Below are 22,941 nucleotides of genomic sequence, written 5' to 3'. Positions count from 1 at the left end.
GAAGAACGGGTGGGAGAGAGAATATGTGCCAAATGGGTGGGTGACAGAATCAGTGGACTGGGGTGTGTGTGTTCCACTTTCAAGCTGTTATTCAAACAATGGAGTAGGGGGCGGGGAGGGGAGAGGAAGCAGTGGCTTATTTGATGGGGGTCTTTTGAAGTCATTTGTCACCCCACGGGTAATAATGGGACTTGAAATCTTCAAACTGCTTCGCAGACTAATTAACTAAAGAGGATACAGGTAACTCGCTGATGCAGCTAATTACGGGCACGTGATTATAACGCAGGTGAACTCGGATCCGAGTGACACCCCCCTTCCCCCCTCCAGCATGGCTGCTGCCCGCTTACATTTCACTGTTCATCCACCGCAACAATCACCCTGGATTGAAACAAAAACCATCAGCCGAGAGAGACCCTTTGCCCTGGGACTTGTCTCAGGAACCGTTTCCGAAGGCCCCGCCCTCTGCCGCTTTCCAAATAAGCGGGGGTGGAGGGGAAATCAGATGGGTTCCGAGGTTGAATTGCGTTGAAATCTGGTTTCAGGCAGCTTGCTCCCAGGGGTTGCAAGCAATGCCTTGATTACAATGCATCCCTCCTGTGGTATGGCTTGTCAGTGTCAAATCAGCCTCTCCTCTCTCTTCCCACCTCCCTCCTGCTCCTAGCCTGGCTCCGCAGTTGCACAATCACCTCCCCTTGGAGGTGGGTGTTGTGGAGGAGGTGTAAGGCTCAAGTTCCTCCCCCTGTAGCTGGAGGTGGTGTCACCAGTGACTAGCCTTCTCCAAAAGCCCTGGGGAAGTGGGAAGCATGGGAGCACGGTGGTGGGCTAATGCGCCAGCTTTTCCGCCTGTGGGCACTTAGGTTGATGTTTGGCCAAACAATGGAGAGTTTGTGGTGGGGACGGGTGGGACCTGTGCCCATCCTGGGAGGAGCACAGATCACTGGAGTTTAGTGAGCCTGTGCCCAGAACTGGAATAATAGGGGGTTTTGTATGTTGAAGCTTGTTTGGCAGCGAGACCTGGTAGAAGCCGGCCCTTCCTGCCCCGATCCTGGGGTCTAGGCCCTGCTGTTAGCGGTGAAGACAGATGACATTTAACAAGCGCGTAGGCCATCCATCCACCCGTGGCAGCGTTGCTGCCCTCCTTGGGTTGGCTCCGTAGGGGTCTCCTCTTCTGTCGTGCCCATCTCCCGTCCAACGGCTTCAAAGCAGCCGGGCCCTCAGCTTTCCCCCCGAGTGCCGCAGTGTGCGAAATAAATATTTAACAGTGAATTGAATGGTGATTGCTGTAAAATGAGGATGATTTCCTGTGTATTTTACTGCTGCCAAAATGAGTCACTGTTTAGCAATTAAAAAAAAAAAAAGTAATAAATAAAAATCGCAGCATAATTACTTTCCAATTGGATGGCCAGACCATGGGGGATTTCTCTGCAGAGCGGAGCCAGGGTGAGCTAACAGGAAAGTTATTCTCCCCTCCAGGTTTTTGGGGAAACCAAAGATTTTCATGGAGGTGCTAGTGGCTCTCTCTCCCCCCCCCCCCTTTTCACCCCCCCCCCACACACACAAAAAGACTCAGCCCAGCCAGGCTTTTGGGAAGTGTGCGTTTGCTTCTGGTAATTCATCGCTGTCTGGAAAAAGGGCAGAGCCAAGTAGAAAAGATGCCTTCATCCCAGAGCCGGGAGTGGCTGGCTGGGCTGGGAAACTCATGCAATGGGGCGGTGCTCTGAATAGCGCTTGTTAGGGCACTAGAGAATTTTCCAGGTGTGTTCCCAGCAGACTTGGAGCTCATCCACTCCCCCTTTTAAAATGTGTTGCTGCTAGAAGGATACCCTTTGGCTGGCTCCTCATTATCCCCCCTCAGGGGGCTTCTTTGATAAGCTGAGGGTGTAAAGCTAATGGTGTTCAAGCCCACTTCAGTCTCACCGCAAGCCTTTAGTATTTAGGAAAGGTGGTTCAGTGGTTAGGGCACTGCCTTGAGACCTGAGTTCTAGTCTCAGTTCCACCACAGCCTTCTGGTGTGACCTTGGGTGAGTCACTTAGCCCCTGTGTGCCTCAGTTTCTCCTTTGTGCAGTTGGGATGATGGTACTGGCTCCCCTACAGGGCCATACGCTGAAGATTGTGAAGTGCTCTGATGTTATGGTAATGGGGACCAGATAGATTCCTTCTATGGATTTAGGTCAAATATTGAGGTTCTTAATCAAAAATCCTTTGCGTTGTCAGCGTGAGTTTGTTTGCATAAGCAAGGCACCGTGATCTACTGGATAAAGTACAGAGCGGGAGTCAGGAGATCTGGCTTCCACCCCCAGTTCTCCCATTCGTTCACTATGTGACCTAGGTCTTTTGCCTCAGTTTCCTCCATCAGTAAAACAGCAATAAACCCACCTTCTGTCCATGGGCTTTGGGGTCTGACCATTGATATATTTAGTGTGCATGGTACTTTGCAGAGAAATAAGAAATAGCAGCTTCCTGCCCTCTGGAGCTTGGACTGTAAGGGCCAGATCTGGTGGTACTTTCTCAGTCAAATATTCCCTTTGACTCCCTTGGAATGACTTGTCTGAGTGTGGTGAGCCACAACACAACAAGGGATCACACCCCCCCCCCCCCCCCCCCCCCCCCCCCCAGAGAGCTGGGATACGTGATGGGGATGAATGGCTAATAGCACGCAGCTAGTGAGATCTGGGAGGGAGAAGGTTTCTGAGAGGAACCGGTCATGCGATATTCCTCCTGTATCTTTTGGCTCCTTTTTTAATTATGTTACAAAGACGTTTGGAGACACCTGGCCTTACTCTCCATTCTGTCACCTTGCTGGTATTGTCGGACATGGAACCCAGCTCCATGTCTACAGCAAGAGCCTGGAGCGGAAGGCAGCATGGAAGGCCTTTGAAGGTAACCTGATTGCAGCTAGCCAGGTGGCAAGTTGTGATCATTGCCTTGACAGGCCAAGGCTTGTGCCCGTTGTGTTGTTTTTGTTACCCAGGTCCCCTGCTGCACAACCTTGACCCCTTGCTGGTCTCATCCACTTGTTAGGTCTAATCTTGGAGACTAAGCTCTTTGGGCTCAGGGCTGTCCTTTTCTGTGTGTTTGGTCTCCCATGTGCTAGGTGCTGTACGATATAGTTGAGACCTTTAGGTACTACCACAATATAAACGGTATGTTGAGCATGAATCAGGCAAGATCGTTCCAGATATGGACAGGGGGAGGCAGCGTGGGAGCTAAGACTCTATGGGAGATGGGGCAGGTATGTCTCAAGTACACACATACAGAATTGCAAAGGCAGCTAGTCCTGTGCTCAGATTGCAAGCTCTTCCGGGCAAAGGATGATCTTTTTGTTCTCTGTGTGTACCGTGCCTAGCAAAATGGGGTCCTGGTCTGTGACTGGAGCTCAGACACTGTTGCAGTGCAAATGGTATGTAGGATTTGTGGTTAATCTTTCGTGCGCGTGTATGTAACGTATCTCCCCTCCCTTTGAGGTATTTTCTCCTTTATTTCCTGTTTTCATGTCTTGCTTCTTGCCATTTTATTTGTATCAAGGAACCAAAAAAAAAAGAGACGATGTCTTTCAGTCCCTGCCTTGGTTGTTGAAATCTTGTTTCCCGGGCTGTCCTTTATCCACGGTTATAATGGACTCTCCTTTCCACCTTGCAAAAAAACCCATTTTGGGAACAATTGGCTCTTTTGTTTTGTGTTTGTGTAATAAAGAAAAGTTCGGTCAGACCCTGAAGTCACATAATGGGGGTTTGAAGGAAGATAGGAAACAAAACCAGCAAAAGACTTTTTCTCCCAGACATTCTCCAAATGTGGCGATGTTCCTCCTGACCTCTATATTGGATGCAAATTGACTTAGGCTAGCCTGAATCAGATCTCACGGGGGACTCTCTAGGCATTTTAACTCTGTACTGTCTGCCTGTTATACCCTGTGTTTTGGCCCTTTCTTTTTTTTTTTTTTTTTTAAAGGGACACTCAAGGTTTTTAGTCCTGCTATTTGACTTGCCTTAAAGGTAGAATAACTTGGTGTGAAGGGATGAGGGGAGGAGGAGGGGGGAATTCGTCTATATTCTGAATAGCTTTAGTATTTTTTTGAAGAATGGGACCTAACAAGTATTTTGGTGAGACCCTATGAAAACAATATTCAGTGCGCCCCCTGCAGGCTCTGAGGCAGGCTGTTCCCAGAGCAGTGCTGATTGCACAGGAAAGATGTTTTTGGCTTTATATAGGGATGTAGGGGGAGGGGCTGTTTTTTTTTTTTTTTTTTTTTAAATCACACAGAGAGCCAAGTTGATTTCAGCTCGGTTTTAAAATCCAGGCGGGAGGAGACATTTAATATTTGCCAGATAGAAAAGGCTGAAATGGATTGGTCGGGGGAACAATGCTGAATTCTAAGCTCCTGCAGGGGGAGATTTTTTGGGGAATGCAATTTCTGTACAAACGCTGGCCTTGTGCCAGGGCCCTGGTGGGACAACTGGGCGCAGATCCTGACACAGATGTGACCCGTTAATCTCGCCTGTCCAGGCAAAGCAGTGGCCAGCCATACCCTCCCTGCGGATGGTCTGTGAAATGTGTCCATTATGGCTTTTTTCCGCCCCCCTTTCCTGGCAGGCTCTATTGATTTGCCCTGATGCACTCCAGCAAGGACAAAAACATTGTCAGTTACACAATGGATTTCAGAGGTGGCGCTCTGCAGGCCTCTCTGTTTGACAGACAGCTGGGGAGTTGGGGGAATTTTTCTCCTTTGAAAAATGTGGTAAAAATGTTATTGGAACTGGGACCTGGGATGGCTGGTCCCTGCTAGAATTGAGAACCTTTATGCAGGGCGGATGTGGGTTGCTTTTTAAAAAAACAAACAAACAAAAAACAGGTTTCCTAGCTTTACAGTGTGTAGGGTTTGATTGACCAGGCTTATTCATTTTCCAGGTGATTTGTTATGAAAAGGCTGTGAGTGTGCAATACAGATCTGTGTGTGTGTGTGTGTGTGTGTGTGTGTGTGTGTGTGTGTGTGTGTGTGTGTGTTTTTTCCCCTACAGCTTGGTATAATTTAGAACTCGTGACACTAGCTGGTGTGGGCAGATGCTATGCAAGCACAGCGCTCTGCAAACGCGCCTCGTTCCAGACTCTCAGCACCCCAGCACTCGGTCTCACACTGCCAGACGAATGCCTCTCACCCGAAGGGGAAGTCCCCCTGCTATTCTAGTCCTGGGCCTGCCTCGGCCCTGACCTGCAGCACCCCTTGTTCTTCCGGTGCCGGGCTGTCAAATCTGAACTGATTTTTGTGCCCTGGGGTTCTGTTGCCATCTCCGTGGTTCGAAGAGTCATTGATTTTGGGAGCTTTGCTGCGCTGTGTGTTCGTGGCCGTCTAGAAGACAGGAAATGAAATGTATAAGATAGCAGGAAATGCTGCTTGAGAAGAATCTTGGGGCGTTTAGCCACCCCTGATGTAAATCCCTTGGAGTCTGTGAGGTTATACCAAGCATGAGCTTGCTCCTAGGAGTCTCTCAAAGCAAGCCGGTACCCTGGCATTCTTAGGCTGTCGTTCAACTAAAACTGTCTTGAATTTCCCTGCTGAATTCCTTGGCTGTGCGTTGAAATAGTTCTTTCCTCTCCCTGCACTGATGCTGCTGCTGCTGCCTGGCAATGCAAATTGCATCTAGACCGCTTGGTTGCTGGCGAGTGCTCGCGCCAGACCTACATCCGCAAATGCTTCATTTGGAGCTAGCTAAAAGACAGTGGCCAAGACCAGAGGAATTCAGAGGCAGAGAGCCGGGGCGAGGCTGCTGGCTGAGACTGGATACGAGAGGTGGAGTTTATGAAATGGGAAGGATGGAAGAAGGCTGTGTGGCGTGGTAGGAGCTGTGGAGGAGAAGACAGTGGTAGCGTTCGGATAATCTAAGACTGCATATAGACGTGCAGTGGAGGAGGGGCAGCGTTAGGGGTCGGTGAATGTAGATAGGTCCATGTGATGCTTGGCATAGCGTCTTTTTATCAAGGATTGCAAGGTGCTTTAGAACCAGTTGCAAATGAAGCGTCTCCTCCCTCCCCGCCACCCCTCACGGGTTCGATAGGATCTCATTGTGCAGATGGGGAAACTGAGACACAGAAAGAGCAGGTGATTTGGCCACCCACTGAATCCCTGACAGCTGGGGGATAGACACCCCCTCCCCCCACGTGTCAAAAATTTGTGGCACCAGGGCCTTCTCCTCTGTAGCTCCTACCACGTCTGTGCAGAGCGTCAAAAGCCACGGGAGGGCAGCTCTGAAAGAGACGGACAGTCAGTGGAGCATTGGCCAGGTTTGTTCCTGTAGCAGCTTGCAGGTATAAACCCTGCTTCTGCTGGCTGTGGAAATGCCCCTGGTTGTAATAAACCTGGTCCAGTGTTTTGTTTAGTGGGAGGCTAAGCCCCCGGTGCGCCAGGCACCAGGCTCTGGAGAGCCATTCTCCTCTCTGGGTGATCTGGCTGGGGGAGAAAAGGGCAGGGAAGTGGATGGATTGAAAAGGAGAGAAGAGAAAAGAAGCCTTCATTTGAAAGTATAATTTCTTCCATCCCCCCGCCCCTTCCAAACATGGTGAAGGGAAGCGGAAGCTTGCTGCTCACTGGCCAGGTGCAATCTAAGGAGCAGAAGGGTTTTGAAGACTGACCACCCCTCCTCCTGTCTTGGCGAATGGATTGTTCTTGCAGAAAGGGGGCAGCTTCCCCCCTCACCCCCCCAGGAGCCTGTGGACCTGATTCTGCTTTCCCTCTGGCACGTCCGCTGATCTCGGTGGCGTTCTCGCTTGGCTCGTACCAGCATAAGCAAGAGCAGAATTAAGCCGCCTGCCGAACAGGGAGGCGTGGGGGGCTGGGAAGCAAATTTTAAACGCCTCCCAAAGCACGCTAGTGACCTGATCCGTGCAAGTGAGCGAGCGAAAAGGGCTCGTACTTCCCTTGGCTGCCCCAGCTCCTTTTCCCCTGCGTTTAGAGGACAGTGTTTCCCCACCGATGGATTGTAGGATGATCAGCGATGGGTTGGAGCTGGAGCAGCAGGGAGGGAAGCAAAGAGCTCTCTGTCCTTGTCTGTGTCTGTCATGCACCGCCTTGGTCCTTGGCCTCTCTGTTGTTGTGTTGCGGTTGGATTTTTTTTGGGGGGGTTCTTAGCACACCTCAGCGATCCTACCAGTTTTTGCACTTGTAATCAGAGCTGAAATGGGTCTGACAGCAGCAGCACTAGCCCTAGAGGGGCACAAAAGCGGGGAGGGGGTAGAGGGAGAAGAGGAGGCACTAACATTGAAACAATGAAATGCCAGGAGAGGGAAGTGCTCTGTTGAAGGTTCCCTCGCTTTGCAGAAATGCTAGCCAGTGCGATGTTTCCTAGGCAGCTTCTGTACCGGGTTGGCCTGCAGTGACCAGTGTGATCGGCGCAGAACGCTGTGAAAGCCGCGGCTGGCAGCAGTAATTGTCACAATTCACATGTACATGCACATACGGATTTATAAATAAACACGTGGGGCCAGATTCTGCTCTGGGTGGTGCATGCTGCTTCCTGGGGGCTCCGGGGCAGAATCCAAGCTGTGCTTTTTTTATTTCGCTTTGGACTGGTGTGTCTGGTGACTTTGTCAGCCTTCTGCTTTTTCAGCCGTAGTAGGCTTAGGAGAGGGGATTTTTGCCATCTCCTTCTTGTTGAGAGAGGTAGTATTTAGTGGACTTGTAGCCAGGGACTCCCGAGTTAGTCCTAGACAGGCCACTTCACTTCTGTGTCTCAGCCCCATTTTATAGGTGGGTAAACTAATATTTATTAAACCTTTATGAGGGGGTCTGTGTTTGTTTGCACAGTGCTGTGGAGAGAAGCATTGCAGTAAACTGGCTAATGCTGTGTGGGGTGGGTACACAACTTCCCATTACTGCATGGAATCAGAACTGTTCAGCTGTGTCTCATAAGCCCGGTACTGATAAAGAAGATTCTCCTTTAGCTCAAGGGGTAGGGGCCTGTGCTTTTGGAGGATGAGGAAACTAGCCCTGAACAGCTATGGGAGGGCGGCATAGTTTCAGCCATGAAATCCTGGGTTTATAATAAGTACTTCTGTTTCCCCTCCAGATCAAACTGGTGAAAATAGTCTTTGTCCAAATCCAGTTGTTCTCAGCTTTGGAGATCCCAGACCCACCATTCAGTCACAACCTCGACCTCTTTCTTATTGTTTGCATCATGGCAGCTCCCGGAGACCCGTGCCAAAATTGGGGTTCCCTTGTGCTGGGTATTGCACATCTACGTAGCAAGACATGGCAATCTAAATTCTTTTGGCTTCCTGGTTTTGATGTACCAAGAAAAATGGGGATTTATTTTTCAGCTTGAGGATCTCTCCCCTGCCCTTCTTCACTTCCTCTGCCCACCCCCCCCCCACCCCACCAGACTGTATAGTGTAGTGGAATTGTGGCGGGCTGGGCTCTCCTTTCCCCAAGCATGTTCTCTGTGGAAGGATCGTCTTCTCTCTTTGGCCCTCCTGCTTCCAAAAATGTAAGGGTGACCTGGCCGCTGAAGCTTTACTTCAGTGCTGTGCCTTTTTAAAACCGGTTATTAAATTGAACGGGCAATTTCCCGAACAGTACAGGGGTGGGGGGTAACACAAACCCTGATGTGAGCCCGGTTATTGTGGGGATTTAATATCCTGTTCGCTGGAACCTCCTTTCCAGTCGGTTCTGATGTTTGGCTGGTTGTGTGGCTGAGTTGGAAGGCTGATGCTCCTCCACACACAGATGAGCGTTGATTGGGGCTGTTTTTGTTTTTGTTTTTTTGCCTCTTCGAGGCTGTGTGGCAGGCGTGAGATGCAGGGGTAAGCCACCCTCCCTTCCCCAGCGCCACAAATGGCAGGTCGTTCAGTGGAAGCTGATGTGGCTGGCCCAGGGTCCCCGCTCTCAGACAAAGGCATTCTCTGCGTGCGTATGTGCGCGCGCCTGTCTTTGTTCTCTTGTCCGGGCATGCCGTGCTCTGATGAGGCAGGCTCATTTAAGCTTGCCTTTCCAATAGGCTCAGAGGGGGGAAAATACATTTTCGTTTTTAAAAAAAACAAAACAAAACCCTGAGGTCTCCACCACCACCCAGCGGTGTTGGGGGAGGGTTGAATGGGGAGAGAGGATTTCATCTGAATTTCCCCAGGCAAATGACACTTTTTGCTCCAGGGTTGGTAGGTCCATTGGGGACAAGGAGGCGGGGAGGGCGCTGCAAGGTTGGGCTGAGAAGGACTATATTCTAGCTGTGATATTGAGGCCCCGTTCAGCCTCTGCTGAACAGAGTGCAAGACCTGGTCTGCAGCTGCTGGCGTGGGGCATCCCGCAGCTCACACCTTGCTCCAAGAGGAAGACCGTTGTGAATTGGGTCATGAGATTCTCTTCCACCGTGCAGCCCTGTCAGGAGGGTCCCTCGTTTTCTCTCCCTGCTACATGCTGTCTCTTATCATAGAATCACAGAAGATGAGGGTTGGAAGGGACCTCAGGAGGCGTCTAGTCCAACCCCCTGCTCAGAGCAGGACCAACCTCAGCTAAATCATCCCAGCCAGGGCTTGTCAAGCCGCAGCTTAAAAACTTCCAAGGATGGAGATTCCCCCACCTCCCTAGGTAACCCATTCCAGTGCTTCACCACCCGCCTAGGGAAAAACTTTTTCCTAATGTCCAACCTAGACCAACCCCCTGCAACTTGAGACCGTTGCTCCTTGTTCTGTCATCTGCCACCACTGAGAAGAGCCTAGCTCCATCCTCCCTGGAACCCCCTTTCAGGTAGCTAAAGGCTGTTGTCAAATCCCCCCTCATTCTTCACTTCTGCAAACTAAACAAACCCAGTTCCCTCAGCCTCTCCTCATAAGTCTTGTGCTCCAGCCCCCTTTTATTGCCCTTCGCTGGACTCTCTCCAATTTGTCCACATCCTTCCTGTAGTGGGGGGCCCAGAACTGAATACAATACTCCAAATGTGGCCTCACCAGTGCCACACAGAGGGGAATAATCACTTCCCGTGATCTGCGTGCAATGCTCCTACTAATGCAGCCCAATATGCTGTTAGCCTTCTTAGCAACAAGGGCACACATCCAGCTTCTTGTCCACTGTAACCTGCAGATCCTTTTCTGCAGAACTGCTGCCTAGCTCGTCGGTCCCCAGTCTGTAGCTGCACTTGTCCTTGTTGAACCTCATTAGATTTCTTTTGGCCCAATCCTCCAATTTGTCTAGGTCACTCTGTGTCCTATCCCTACCCTCCAGGGTATCTACCACTCCCCCCAGCTTAGTGTCATCTGCAAACTTGCTGAGGGTGCAATCCACCCCTTCCTCCAGATCATTAATGAAGATGTTGAACAAAACCGGCCCCAGCACCGACCCCTGGGGCACTCCGCTTGTGACCAACTGCCAATTAGACATCGAGCCGTTGATCGCTACCCGCTGAGCCCGCTGCTCTAGGCAGCTTTCTATCCACCTTATAGTCCATTCATCCAGCCCATACTACTTTAACTTGCTGGCAAGAATACCGTGGGAGACCGTATCGAAAGCTTTGCTGCTAACATCGAGATACGTAATGTCCACCACTTTCCCCGTGTCCACAGAGCCAGTCACCTCATCCTCCCTTCTGTGCTGTTTCTGCAGCCCGGAGGTATGGGTAAGATGCTTCCCCATGCCTGGCCTGCCCTGTTAGCCTCCCTGTGCTAGCCAGCGGGAGGTGCTGACAGTACGCATCGGGCAGTGCCCACCCCATGCCAAGGCTGGAGCACAGCAGTGATGACAATGTGCCAGTCTCTGGACTCCATCCAGGGATTTCAAAGCACTTGACGTACGGCGGGGAAGGGAGCTTAATTGCACTGCTGTGACATAAGCCGGTGTCGTCGTCCTCCTTTTGCAGCTGGGAAACTGAGGCACAGAAGGGGGCAAGTGCCTTTCCCAAGGTCACGTGGCAAGTCACGAGCAGAGCCAGGGGTTCTGTTTGCCAGGCCTGTTTTCCAAGCACCCGTCTGTGTTCCCTAACCAGACATGCTGTAGCACTTAAGGATGCTGCCCAGACCAGCCTGTGGCTTCTGGCCCCGATTCAGCAAGCGACTTAGGCACGTGCCAAGCATGTGGATAGAAATCCGAATGGCTGCTCTCGTGCTTAAAACACCTTGCTGAATTTCGGGCCCCGGTGGCCCAGTTTTTCTTCCTGACCTTGACTCTCTTCAAGGTTGGCTTGTGATGTTCGTTCTCTGTTAATTAAACGGCAGCAATCTCCATGCAATCAGAGCGCCTTACGGTAGGCTGCTGATAAACAAACGCCACGAACAAAAGCTCCATCTTCAGCTGTGTGCTGACGCTCCCACAAGAGCCTTGCATAGGAATGATGTCCCACCTGAGAGGCGAGGCGTGGGAAGAGGCGCGTGGGATGATGGAGCGGCGAGTCTAAAGGTATGTCTGCTCTGCGATCAGACTCGCCCCACAGCCGCAGCTGGCGTGCGTTAGCTGTCTTAGTCTTGTGCCAGGCTATAAAATTGCAGTGTAGACGTTCAGAGTGCCCCTGCAAAGGGGGAGGGTCTCAGAGCTGGGGCTCCAGCCCTAGCCCAAACATCGACACGGCAATTTTTAGCCCCGTAGCCTGAGGCCCGCAAGCCCCAGTCAGCTGATCCAGGACCTGAGGTGTGTTGCTGTGGGGTTTTTTAATCACAGTATAGACATACCTTAAGGGAGACAAAAAAGACCCCTAGGATAATATCTAACCTCAGCGTAGCACTTCTTAGCAGAAGATCTCAAAGCACCTGAATGAAGTATCCGTTATTCCCACTCTTCTGGGACTGGGGAAGACGAAGGAACAGAAATTAATTTGCCCCGGGCCACACGGTGAGTCAGTGGCGGAATGAGAGAGAACCCAGGGGCCCTGGCTCCCAGCCCCGTGGACACGCCATCTTCCTGACCCAGATCCTGCCAGCGGAAGGGAGCAAATGTTGATCTGTTGAAGCTCACACCAGGTTTCAGACGGTTTTCTGAGGTGCTGCTGTGCAAATATCCAGGTCCCGTGGAAACAGTCAAAAAAAAAAAATCCTGTAAGCAGGCCTGCTCTGATCATGCCAGAAAGGTCGGAAGGCTAATCCCTAGTCAGAATAAACATAGTCAGGAGAGCCACCGTGCCTATTCAGGATCGGGGGCCAAAAATGGTGACAGGGACTGAGACCTCCAGAATTTCCCAGCAGAAGTGGGGGCAGGGGGGCATGATGAGCAAACATTAATTCAGAGCTGCCCAAGCCCCCGAGAGCCATCGCTGTAGCCCCCATAGAAGGGCATGTTGGAAGAGGACAAGGTTTCACTGCTGACACCTGGCCACGAGAAAATCGGCCTCTTCAGATTCCTGCGTCAGATGACAGTGGTACACCCGATTCCAGAAGTTAAGCATGAATTTGCATCACTGTTCTGATGCGGTCTCCTTCTGTGACCACAGGCAAGTCACTTAACCTCACTGCCTCAGTTTCCCTGTCTATAAAATGGAGACAATATTAAGCCGCTGGGAGGGAGAAGGAGGAAATGTCATAGACCTTGTACTGCTGAGCTCCACAGAGTCCTAACAGAGTCTCTCTTGGTGCTGAAGGAGCTGTAGTTTTGGAGACAGAAGACCTGATTTCTATTTCTACTGATAGCCAACGTCTTTCTTTATCTGCTCTGAAGTGGGGTGGATTGTGATGGAGAATCCGAACCTTTAATATCAATATCCTCGATAGAGAGAGGATACTGAAATCCACGATTGCTTTATTAAACTCCGGGTTGGCTGCAGATCCCAAGAGAAGCAACCAAGGTCCAAGGATGGGTCCCTCAAACACCCAGTTTAACAAACTGAACCTAGAGAGAAATTCTTGCCACACTTCACTCGAACTAGCTGACCAGGCTGGAATTCAAACCATTGAGCACCAGTTCCTGGAAATCAAAACAAGAAGGTAAATGATGCATCAGGGTCTTAAGATCAATAGAGTCAAAGGCTGCTAACAAATCAGGAAAGATTTAAACACCAGTGACAGACATCCAGATGCTAGCAGAAAAAGAGGTAATTTTAAAACAAAACTGCAGCGATCAATTATAGTTTATTATTGTGGCTGTACCCCAAAGGTGCTTCCCAAACACACACAAAGATGCTGTCCCTTCCCAAGGAGCCATGCGATCCAAAAAGATCCCCAGATCGATATTTACTAATCATACCTTTTAAAAAGGAATTTCTGAAACACCTGCCACTACTTCATAGTCTCCCATCAAACAGCTGTGATGTCCCAGTCCCTGAGAACCGCCATGGTTCTAACGCTTCCCAGGGAGATGTGCGGTCTGATTGTAGTTTGAGACAAAGGAAATTCAGCTCAGCATTTGTGTGTGGGAGTCTCTCCTGGTTGCAAGATAAATTGGGTTGTATGTCAGGGAGGGGGGAAAAAATTGCTTGGGGTTAATGAACAATGGCTTGCCCACGGTTCAACCTGCTGTCGATGGTGCAAGTCAAGGGAAGCGTAAAGAAAGGTGGGAGCAAAAGGGGAAGAAGGATCTGCCGCTACTGGCTGTGTGTAGACCTGGTCTGAACATGGGTTTTTAATGCCATTTGGCCCTGTTGGTACTATGTTACTGCCATTTTAGCCAGGTACCACTGGTTCAGGGCAAGTGTGGCTAGCGTTCAAAGAGGGTTCTCTACTGTACCAGGGTGCAAGCAAAAAGAAAAGACAGGTGTATTCATGAGTTGATGGGCAGAACTCTGCAGGGGTGAAATCCCCACAATCCCCTTCTCATCACGGGTGATTTGCATGGATGGAATTGCAAGTGGTGTTTTCCAGCGTTGGTAGCAGGCTGTTCTCCTCGACACTTGCAGTGCTTGGGCGTGCTAGAGTCATGGCCCTGTGGTCCGTCTGTCTGTCCTGCCCTTGTCATCACCGGATTAGGATGGCCAGCAATTCTGACCCAGTTGATCTTAAAGGTTACCTGCAAAGAGGGGGGGAAAAAGCAGGTGTGCTCATCATGGTGTGTGTAGAAAAGGCTTTAAGGTTGTTTTGGGGGAAGTTTGAGTTTTTTGTTTTGTTTGTAACCCGACATATTAAGAACTGATCAAAACTGGCCTCCCCTGCTTTTTGCTGGCAATCTCCTTGGAGGATTGAGAGAACTGTGGATGAGTGTTTACACAGCTTTTGGCCGAAGGAGCAGTCGTGCAAATGGAAAGCTCATCCCTGCTCTCCCTTGCTCAACTTTAACCTCACAATTCTACTGAATTTTCCAACAGAAACAAGCCCGAATTCACAGATTCCCGAGCCAGAAAGGAGCGTTGTGATCATCTAGCCTGACCTTTTATAACACAACCCACAGAACTTCCCCCGAATAATTCCTGGATTTGGTATTGGGTTTTTTTAAAAAAAACCCTGAACGGATTTTTTTTTTTTTGTTAAATTTAAACTTCTCCTTTGAACATCCTAACGGCACAAACGGATGCGACTGTGATAAGGCAGGGCAACTGGTGGTCTCCTAGACGCACGGGCCTTCTAGTAAAGACAGTGGGAAATAGAACATTTCTTTTCTTTCTCAGCTGTGAGGGGAAATAATAACGAGCCCATGCTGTCCTTCCATAGTGAGGCACCCATTAACCATATGGGGTTAGCTAGAAGCCCCGAATGTCATGGGCACAATGAGTTTCCATCGTGTGACTTCCTGGAGGGTGTGGCCTTTTGTGTGAAGTAATTCCTCGTGACATGAGAAGGGGTCGGTGACTTCCTGCATGGCTGTCGCTGGGAAGGGGTGATGTTGCTCTAAAGTAGGGGCCGAGACAGTCAGAGGCTCACTGGCAGCTGCCTGACGTGGCAGGAACCGCGCAGCACGTGGGGGCAGCCTGGCCTTGTTCACATCACGTGCCCCTGGTATGCAACATAATACCCCTCCCTGTCCCGTTGGAGTGACCCCCTGTTGTGCTTCCAGTGCCATCTTTATGAGCCGCACAGTGCGTGAGCAGAGCACACAGGAAATGTTTCCGTTGACTCTCCTCCCATCTGGGGTGCGCATGAAACTACCTACTGCGGGTGCTGCTGGGATGAAGAAAAGAGAAGCCTCTGCGAGAATTTGCATCCTCTCATCTTAAAGCACCCCCCAAACTGTGGGCTCCGATTTGTCTCCTGCGAACACCTGTAAATGGAATTGCTCCCAGCGCACACGTCTGAGTGTGAAGAATTGGGCTCAGTCTTTGGGGGAATGGCTCCGGTCTCTCGACAGAAGGGCAGACGAGATGACCTAATGGTCTCTTCTGGCCTTAGGATGTGATTTCAATGGAAATTAGGAGCCTAAATACCGGTGTGGAGCTGGGCCTGAGCTGCTAGTGGGCGAGGCCTAGCGTCGGCCGCCTGCTCTCAGCGAGTGTGGCCAGATCCCAGAAAACCCAGGATGTAGACTCGGCTGGGCTGGCTCCCAATCCTGGGCCTTAACTATGGGAGCAGCCTTCCTGCCTGGACGCTGCATCTCTTTAGTGAGGACACTTCACAGCGGAGCACAAGGAGGCTAATGGAGAAGCTGGTAGCTCTGGCCTACCTTAAGGCAACGGGACTAATGCTGTGGTCCTACCCCAATTTTTCCCAGCCAAGAGGTTGCATTGGCAGCTTGCCCAGAGCCTGGGGGACCCGCACCTGATTCTTACCCAAATGATGCAGATTTGCAGCTGCTCCTTGGACAGCAGTGGGACGTCAGGTCCCGGAATGCAGTGTTCCACGTAGCCGGGCTACTGGGAACAAGATGGAGCATTGCCTGCTGGGGCAGGTAGTCTGTCTTGTCACCGCTTTAACATGAAGGGATTGATGTTTACACTGTAGAGCGCAGAGCTACGTTTGCTCTATGGCTGGATTTTAACCACCCTTGCTTCCCCGGTAGCCTCCACCTTCCCAGCATAGGCCTAGATTCAGCGCTGGAGTCGATCTGGGTTGGCCTGTTTATGCCAACGGAGAATTTTGTCCCTTTTGTGTGAGTGCGAGGTGTAAACATCCTGACACCAAGTATTTGTTGAGGGCCGTACTTAAGACTAAGAGCAAAGTTCCATTAATGGTTGTGCGGTGCTAAGTGTAACGAATCCTTGTTGGACCCGATCTGGGGAGGTGCTGAGCGCTTGCAGTGGGACTGAAAATAGCAGAGCTGCTGTTAGGAGTGAAGTAAACATCCCCTTCCCCCCTGGGGGTGGTTATGTCCTCCCTCTCGTTGCTTATTGCCATGGATAGAGAAGATTATTTCACACAAAGTGTAATTAACCTCTGGAACTCCCTGCCACATGATATTAGTGAGACAAATAATTTGTTTGCTAAAAGGAGCAGATGCGTAGCAACAGAAACAGAATCTGAAGTTACTTAAGCAAGCTTTGGAGCGGTCTCAAAACTCCAGATCTGAGTACCCCACCATTTAGGGTATTGGAAATATGGAGGTGTAATCCTGACCCCACTGACTCAAGTTTGTGGCTTCAGATCTGAATTTATCGGCTTGAGCGCATCTGACCAAGGAAGGTGGGGGGGGGGGAACCCCACATGGTATTGCATTGTATCCTTTGTACTTCAAGTCGTAAACTAATCACCATCTGGGGTTTCCACATGGCATGGCATTGCACAACTGGCCAGGTGTATATCCGCTGGTGGTTTGTCACCTTCCTCTGAAGCATCCCGCAGTGGCCCACTGAGAGAGAGGAGATGTTGGACATGATGGACTACGGGTCTGTTCCAACTTTTGTCCTGTGTCATTCAATGTTAGTGGCTTGCAGTATTAACTTTGAAGATCCGGTCCCATTCCTGTCTTGGATTCTTCTTTCTAGGCAGGCTTGCTGAGAGCCATTGAACCAAATAGTAAACCTCAGCGTTACGAACACCTCGGGAATGGAGGTTGTTTATAACTCTGAAATGTTCGTAACGCTGAACAAAACGTTAGGGTTGTTCTTTCAAAAGTTTACAACTGAGCATTGACTCAATTCACCTTTGAAACTTTATGCAGAAGAAAAATGCTGCTTTTTTTTTTTTTTTTTTTTTTTTAAATAGTTTACGTTTAGCACAGCACTGTACTGTTTGCTTTTATTTTTTGGTCTCTGCTGCTGCCTGTTTGCGTACTTCCGGTTCCAAGTGAGGTGTGTGGTTGGCTGGTCAGTTCGTAACCCTGAGGTTTTTCTCTATGTAATGGAAACCACTACACGCCAGCAGGTGCGGTAGCACCCCATGCACCTCTAGTTTCAGCCACTATGCTTTGAGGGTGGGTTTTCCCTGGGTTTATAGTGGAAGGTGGGGCAAGATAATAAACAGTCTTAACAGATGCCCCAAAATGTGGAGAATAAAGGTAGCTGTCTGAAATTGTGTTCTGGTATTCATTAACTAATGGGATTGACGCAGTCCTTCTCAACTACTTTCTATCTGAGGATCCCAAAGCACTTGACAGACATCGAGTTCCAATGGTGGGGGGAGCATTATTCTCATTTTGCAGACATGGAAACTGACCACCCAGGGGAAGTGATTTGTCCAAGATCAATGCAGGGAGTCGGTGGCAGATCTTGGGAGTAAATCATGGTTGTCTCTTGTTAAAGCAGGGGACTGGGAATCTACTCGACCTTGCTCCTCCACAGACAGGTGACCATGATGACTTTTGGTCAGCTTCCATCCTAGGAGAGGCTGTGTATCCCTTCAGCACCCTATCCTGAAACTGCCACCGTGTGGTACCATACATGTTTCTTTTATAGCGTGTTGGGGTGAGGACTCTGATCATGAGCAAAAAATGAAAGTGCATGTGGGATTGGTAAGTGAAATCATTAAATATAATTATCCCTATTTCACAGATGGCAAAACTGAGGCACCATGGTTAAGTGACTTGTACATAGTGAGTCCATCACTGAGCTCAGAATAAACAAAGATCTGGCTCCTATGCCTGTGATTAAATCACAAGATCATCCTCTGTCCCCCACTGACATTTCCCCTGCACCCTGCAACTAACACTGATCTAAATAGAAACCCAGACTGGACCCTCCTCAAACCCCTTCCTCCCTGTGTATCTCAAGATAAACCATGCCATTAAACCTGGGTGCTGGCACCATTCGTTAGATGGTGTTTGTTTGTAGTGGGTTTTTTTTGTTTTTTGTTTTAAATTGGCGAGTTTGGACAGGCCTTCAGAAATCCACCTCCCACTCAAAAAGTAACGTGACTCTCTTTCCTAGTAGGAAAAGGGCCAGGATTTGAGAGAGAATTGTTTTGCAGATCCGTCCCTTCACTGCTGTTCTCCACATAAGAGAAGCGATATCGACAGCCCCAGTCCGTACCACGAGGCGTGCACATATATAAAATATATATAATTTTTTTTTAAATATAGGTTTAGATCATTTTGCTTTTTAAAATAAAAACAGGCTGCAGGCAGCAACCAGCTGCTGGTTGGCAGCTTGACTGGAACATCTGGTGTTCCCGAGCTGTTCTTCAGCACATTCGAACGGTGGGATTCATAAAGATTATAATCCAAGCCTTTAGAATTCTGAGCAAACACCCCCTCAGAAAAAATGATCCAAGCTGATTTTGTTTGAAAGGAGACAGCTGAAGGGTACCGAGCTTCAGTAACTTTGTCATTGGGAATGTCATTTCATGGCTGAAATGCAAAGTTTCCTGGGCAGAAATCTCACCCCACTCTACACGGGTGCTGCTGTGTGCTTTTTAATCAGCGGTTGGGTTTTGCTCCAGAAGTGAGCGCATTTCGGCATTTCTTGCGTGATGGCCATGTGTTCCTTAGCGTGGGGGGGTATTGAGAAGTCCTAGTTGATGTTTGTGAAGCGCGTCGAGATCCTGAGATGGAAGGTGCTGCAGAAGTGCAAACTCGGATTTTATTTTTCGTTTTGATTGCTGAGTTCAGCTGGAGCTGAAATTCCTCTGGTTTGTTTCTCTCGGAGTAGCTGAGGCAGCAGTTTTGCTGTTTACTGGACTAGACGTTTGCAACTGTTAGATGCACCAAGGGACTGTGTAAAACTGGAGTGTTCTTATAAACTGGATGAGGGGGCAGCGAAGGCCTGGAGTAAATTTTGCAAAAAGTGTCTAAGCCACTGAGTCAAAATCCTATTCAAAAGGGGTTAGGGTCCGACTGTCAAAGGTGTTTAGGCACCTAAAGATCCAGATGGGCACCTAGTGGAATTTACAAATGCTTCTGTCTGCTCCTAAATATCGTTGACTATCTGGCCCCCTAGGTGCCTAAATCCCCCTGACTTTAAGTGAGGCTCCTGAATGCCCGAGTCACTTTTGAAAATGGGACTAGGTTCCCCGTGTCTACAGTAGAAAAGTTGCATCGGTTTACCTGATTGGGTGTGGAAATCTGTCCCTTTAAACTGGTGGAACTCCCTCCTGCAGATGCATTTCAGCAGGCTGAACCCATGTTCATATCGATTTAGCCAAAGTTGGTAACTTGCACAATTTAATCTCTTTACGGGAAGGTTAAACTAGTTTAAGTGCATCTGTATTGGGGTTTTGCATCAGTTTAACTAGACTGAGTTTAACAAGCAGTCTGTTTAAACTGGTGCACTCTTTTCTAGTGTAGACGGGACAGAGGAGCTGGATAGCAAAGAGTGTATGCCCAGCCCCTCACCCCCACACTCTACAGCCAACTGAAAGGTGTTCTCTGCTGCTGCTGGGCGATCTCAATCCAGTTCCCAATCAAGGACGAAGCAGAGTTGAATGTCTTGGCAGAGGGCGATCCAGGACTGAATGGAGCAGAGCCTTCTGCGTTGGGGCCGAGGCATGTGGGCTGGGCACTGGGGGAGAAGATTTTGCTGCCTGCTCTGTTCCCTAGAGGTGCCGACATCCTGTGGAAGGTGCAGGCAAAACCGAAGAGCTGGGGGCGAGGAGAGACAGCTAGGATTTTTTCAGCCACTTCTTAGAATAAAGATGAGACCAGAACGGGGAGGGGGGAATAGCCTGTCCCCTCTAGAAGGTCAGGCTCAAATCCTGGCTTAGGGCACAGATAAAGATGGATTTAGATGATCCTGTCTCGGTTGAAAATCATAAACTCGCCACACAACTGACAGACTGAGCCCCGGGGCCGGGATAGCTGGGGGGGCTCTGGTTGGGCTTGAGGGACCCAAGCAGAGCTGGGGGGAGCCAGGACTGGAACGACTGGACCGAGATTGAGGGGCGTTAGCAGAGCGGGTGGGGGGAGGAACACCCTAGGGCTGGGATACCAATAACAGAGGTGAGTGCGTGTTGAATCCACGTCCGAGAAGCAGGGGATTCGCCCCTTCTAACGAGCATTAAATCCACCTGTGCTTTCTTTAAAAGGTAGGGGTGGGGATGGCGGAAGGGGAGCAGCAGGCTAGCTACCTACCGTGTCCTGTTTGAAAACGCTCCCGATCCAAAGATCCCCAAGGAGCTTTACCACAAGGTCTTCTCCTGACGCCATCTCGGTCCCTGCGGGCGGATTGCCAGGCTCTCAGGCCCGTGCGGCGCAGGAGTTCTGGCAATGGTGAATTTCTCGCAGTAGGATGGGGTTGGCGGGGAGAGGGGGGATCTTTGCCACAGTTAGTGGCAGGATGGCGGGGCGGACCAGCGTTCTCTGTTCACAGCAAGGCACAGAGAGAAGTAACGTGAAGTGTTCATTACTGGCTGTCGTGCTTTCTATCTGACGCTCTCAAAGCGCTCTAATTAACCTTTTTGCACCCCCCTTTAAGATAGGTCTGTGTCATCGTCATTGCATGGACAGGGGAACTGAGGCCATGAGAAGTTAATTGATTTGCCTGAGGTCACTCAGGAAGTCACCCCCTTTCCCAGATCTCCTGACTCTTCCTCCTTGTGGTCGGAGCCACACAACCACCCTTTCCGCTCTCATTTATTTTCCCTGCACTGTAGCCAGCGCAGCCTGTGTTTTCCAGGGTTTCATGGCTGTGGAGTTCACACAGCGCTGAAGAATTTGACTGCAGAATCGGGCTTTTCATGGGAGAAAACAAAGATCAAGTCTCTAGCCATTGTGAAGGCGGAGTTGATCTCAATGTTCCGGTGATAACTCTGAAGCGTAATGATAACATCATTCTCGTTCTTTTAGCAGAAGCATGTGGTTGTTGCGCTTATCCACCATTGATGCAGTGGAGAGCAGCAGGGCCAGGGAGCTTGAGTTGCTGGGATACAAGAATAGGAATTCAAACTGCTCGGAGAATTTCACTGTCTCTTCCCCTCTCTCACTCCTCAGAGCCTGCCTGTCTAGTCTAGACGGGAAATAAGGGAAGGCAGCATTGCAGTGGTGGGTGATTTAGCCATGGCCAGTCCCCAGTTCTGCACCGTGTCTGCCCACAGGGAAATGAACCGGGTTCTAATGCAGTTTCACTTTGCTTTAGACGACCAGACAGCCGCTGCTGGGTGGAGCTGGGAGTGGGGCTAGGCGACGGAGGAGCAGCTATGGCTTGCGTTGGGGACGTGGAGGCTCCCGTTGGGTTGCGCTGCCCGTTGTTTTGCTCCAACGCAGCCGTAAACCGAGAGGGGCCCCTCAGGTCCCACCCTGCAACACCCCCGCTGGTGGAGAAGAGGCAGGACTTGGCTGTAGTGAATAGAAAGGGGACTTTTTTTTTTTTTTTTTATGGAGGCTGCTGGAGGCAGGCAGACCCTGTGGTTCCTCTTGGCCATCTCGCTCCCTGCCTGTCCATGCCGGCTCTCCCTGAATCTTGGCTCGGACTCCGCGGTTGTGGAATGGACTGCTGGTTACAGAACTCACCCCTGCCTCCTAGCAGCTGCGGGGGGAGATCTGCCGCTTTCCTTTCTGGGCGCTGGTTTGTACAGGATTTCCCAAGTTCCTGTCCCTCTGAGAGCCTGATTGGGCCTTCAGGCCCCTGCCCTGCCCGGCTACTGGTTACCCTGCCCTCTGGCAACCCAGCGAGGGCCCCCGTGTGCTGCATCCAGTCTGGCCCCACGCTCCGGCTGGATTGTATTAGCAGGGCGACCTCGTGCCAGAGGAGGCGGCTTGGAGAACACGGTGCGGGGGGGCTGGCGGCGCCCGCTCGGCAGAGCGACCTAGTTTACATCTTCCAAAGTACAGAGCCGCTCTGCCGGGGCGGGGGGAACGGCGGGGGGGGCCTGCCTGCTTTCACCGAGGAGGAAGGGAGGCGAAGCCAAGCTGGGAGTTGGACCGTCCCGCCCACAGATGTCGGAAGTTTGATAGCAGGCTGGGCAGCCGTCTGCAGCGAGGACGTCTGCCTCAGACCATCTCTCTGCCACCCGCCTGCGCGGGAGCAGAGAGAGGGCCAGGGAGCAGAGAGAAGGGTTTGGATTCAGGGCGCCCCTAAATTCACGGAGGTTAGGCTCCTCTCTGGTTAATCACACCTTCACCTCGCCAGCCTTCACAGCCCCTTCATGCAGGCAACAGGGGAGAGCGGTTCAAGGTGCCCAACTCCCAGGAGGAGTTAGACGCGTCACCGCCGCAGATGCCTTTTTGGGAAACTCCCCCACGAGATGGGGACACGCGGTGGCAGGGAGGAGCGAAGTGAGCGGCCCAAGGCTGGACCATGCGGTGGTGGCACAGCTAGGATGAGAACCCAGGCATCCGCTCTGACGTTCACGTTACCTGACTGTAGGTGCTGGCTTTAGGGTCGCTTGGTTTCACTGCCTTGGCCCCGCTAGCTGCCTGTGACAGAGAATTAGGGACAATCCGGGGATGGTGAAATCCGGCCCCTGTTGAAGTCCGTGGGAGTTTTTCCATTGTCAGGGAGGTCAGGACTTCACCCTCAGCTCGCTCTTGATCATTACAAATGGGTGAAGGGCTCTGGCCAGGATGTTTAAAGTCCATGGGAGTTGGTGTCTAACTCCCTTAGGCTCTTTTGCAAAACGCAGCTCCTGACTTCAGCTCCTGTCCCGTTTACTGTGTGTGTACAGCGCCTAGCGCGGGGGGGGGAGTCTAGCTCCATGACTGGGGCTCCCAGGTGCTCCCACTATCCACGTTATAAAAAATAATTTGTGTTGCGTGGCTGCACACTGACTGTAGGAATAAATTCCTCTTCTGCAGCCCTTGCCTCTTACCC

General features: G+C 50.7%; 1 protein-coding gene across 1 annotated transcript in view; it reads left to right on the top strand.

Moving 5' to 3' along the window:
• TRIM8 (tripartite motif containing 8) overlaps positions 1 to 22,941 on the top strand; it is a 53,849-nt gene that overhangs the window by 2,878 nt on the left and 28,030 nt on the right. The gene's annotated exons all lie outside the window — the stretch shown is intronic.

The sequence above is a fragment of the Emydura macquarii genome, unplaced genomic scaffold (genome assembly GCF_026122565.2).
Source record: "Emydura macquarii macquarii isolate MOO-44397 ecotype Brisbane River unplaced genomic scaffold, CSIRO-AGI_Emac_v2 contig_3692, whole genome shotgun sequence".
In the NCBI taxonomy this organism is placed as follows: Eukaryota; Metazoa; Chordata; order Testudines; family Chelidae; genus Emydura; species Emydura macquarii.
Note: the sequence above shows the minus strand (reverse complement) of the source record. Positions and strands in the feature narration are given on the sequence as shown.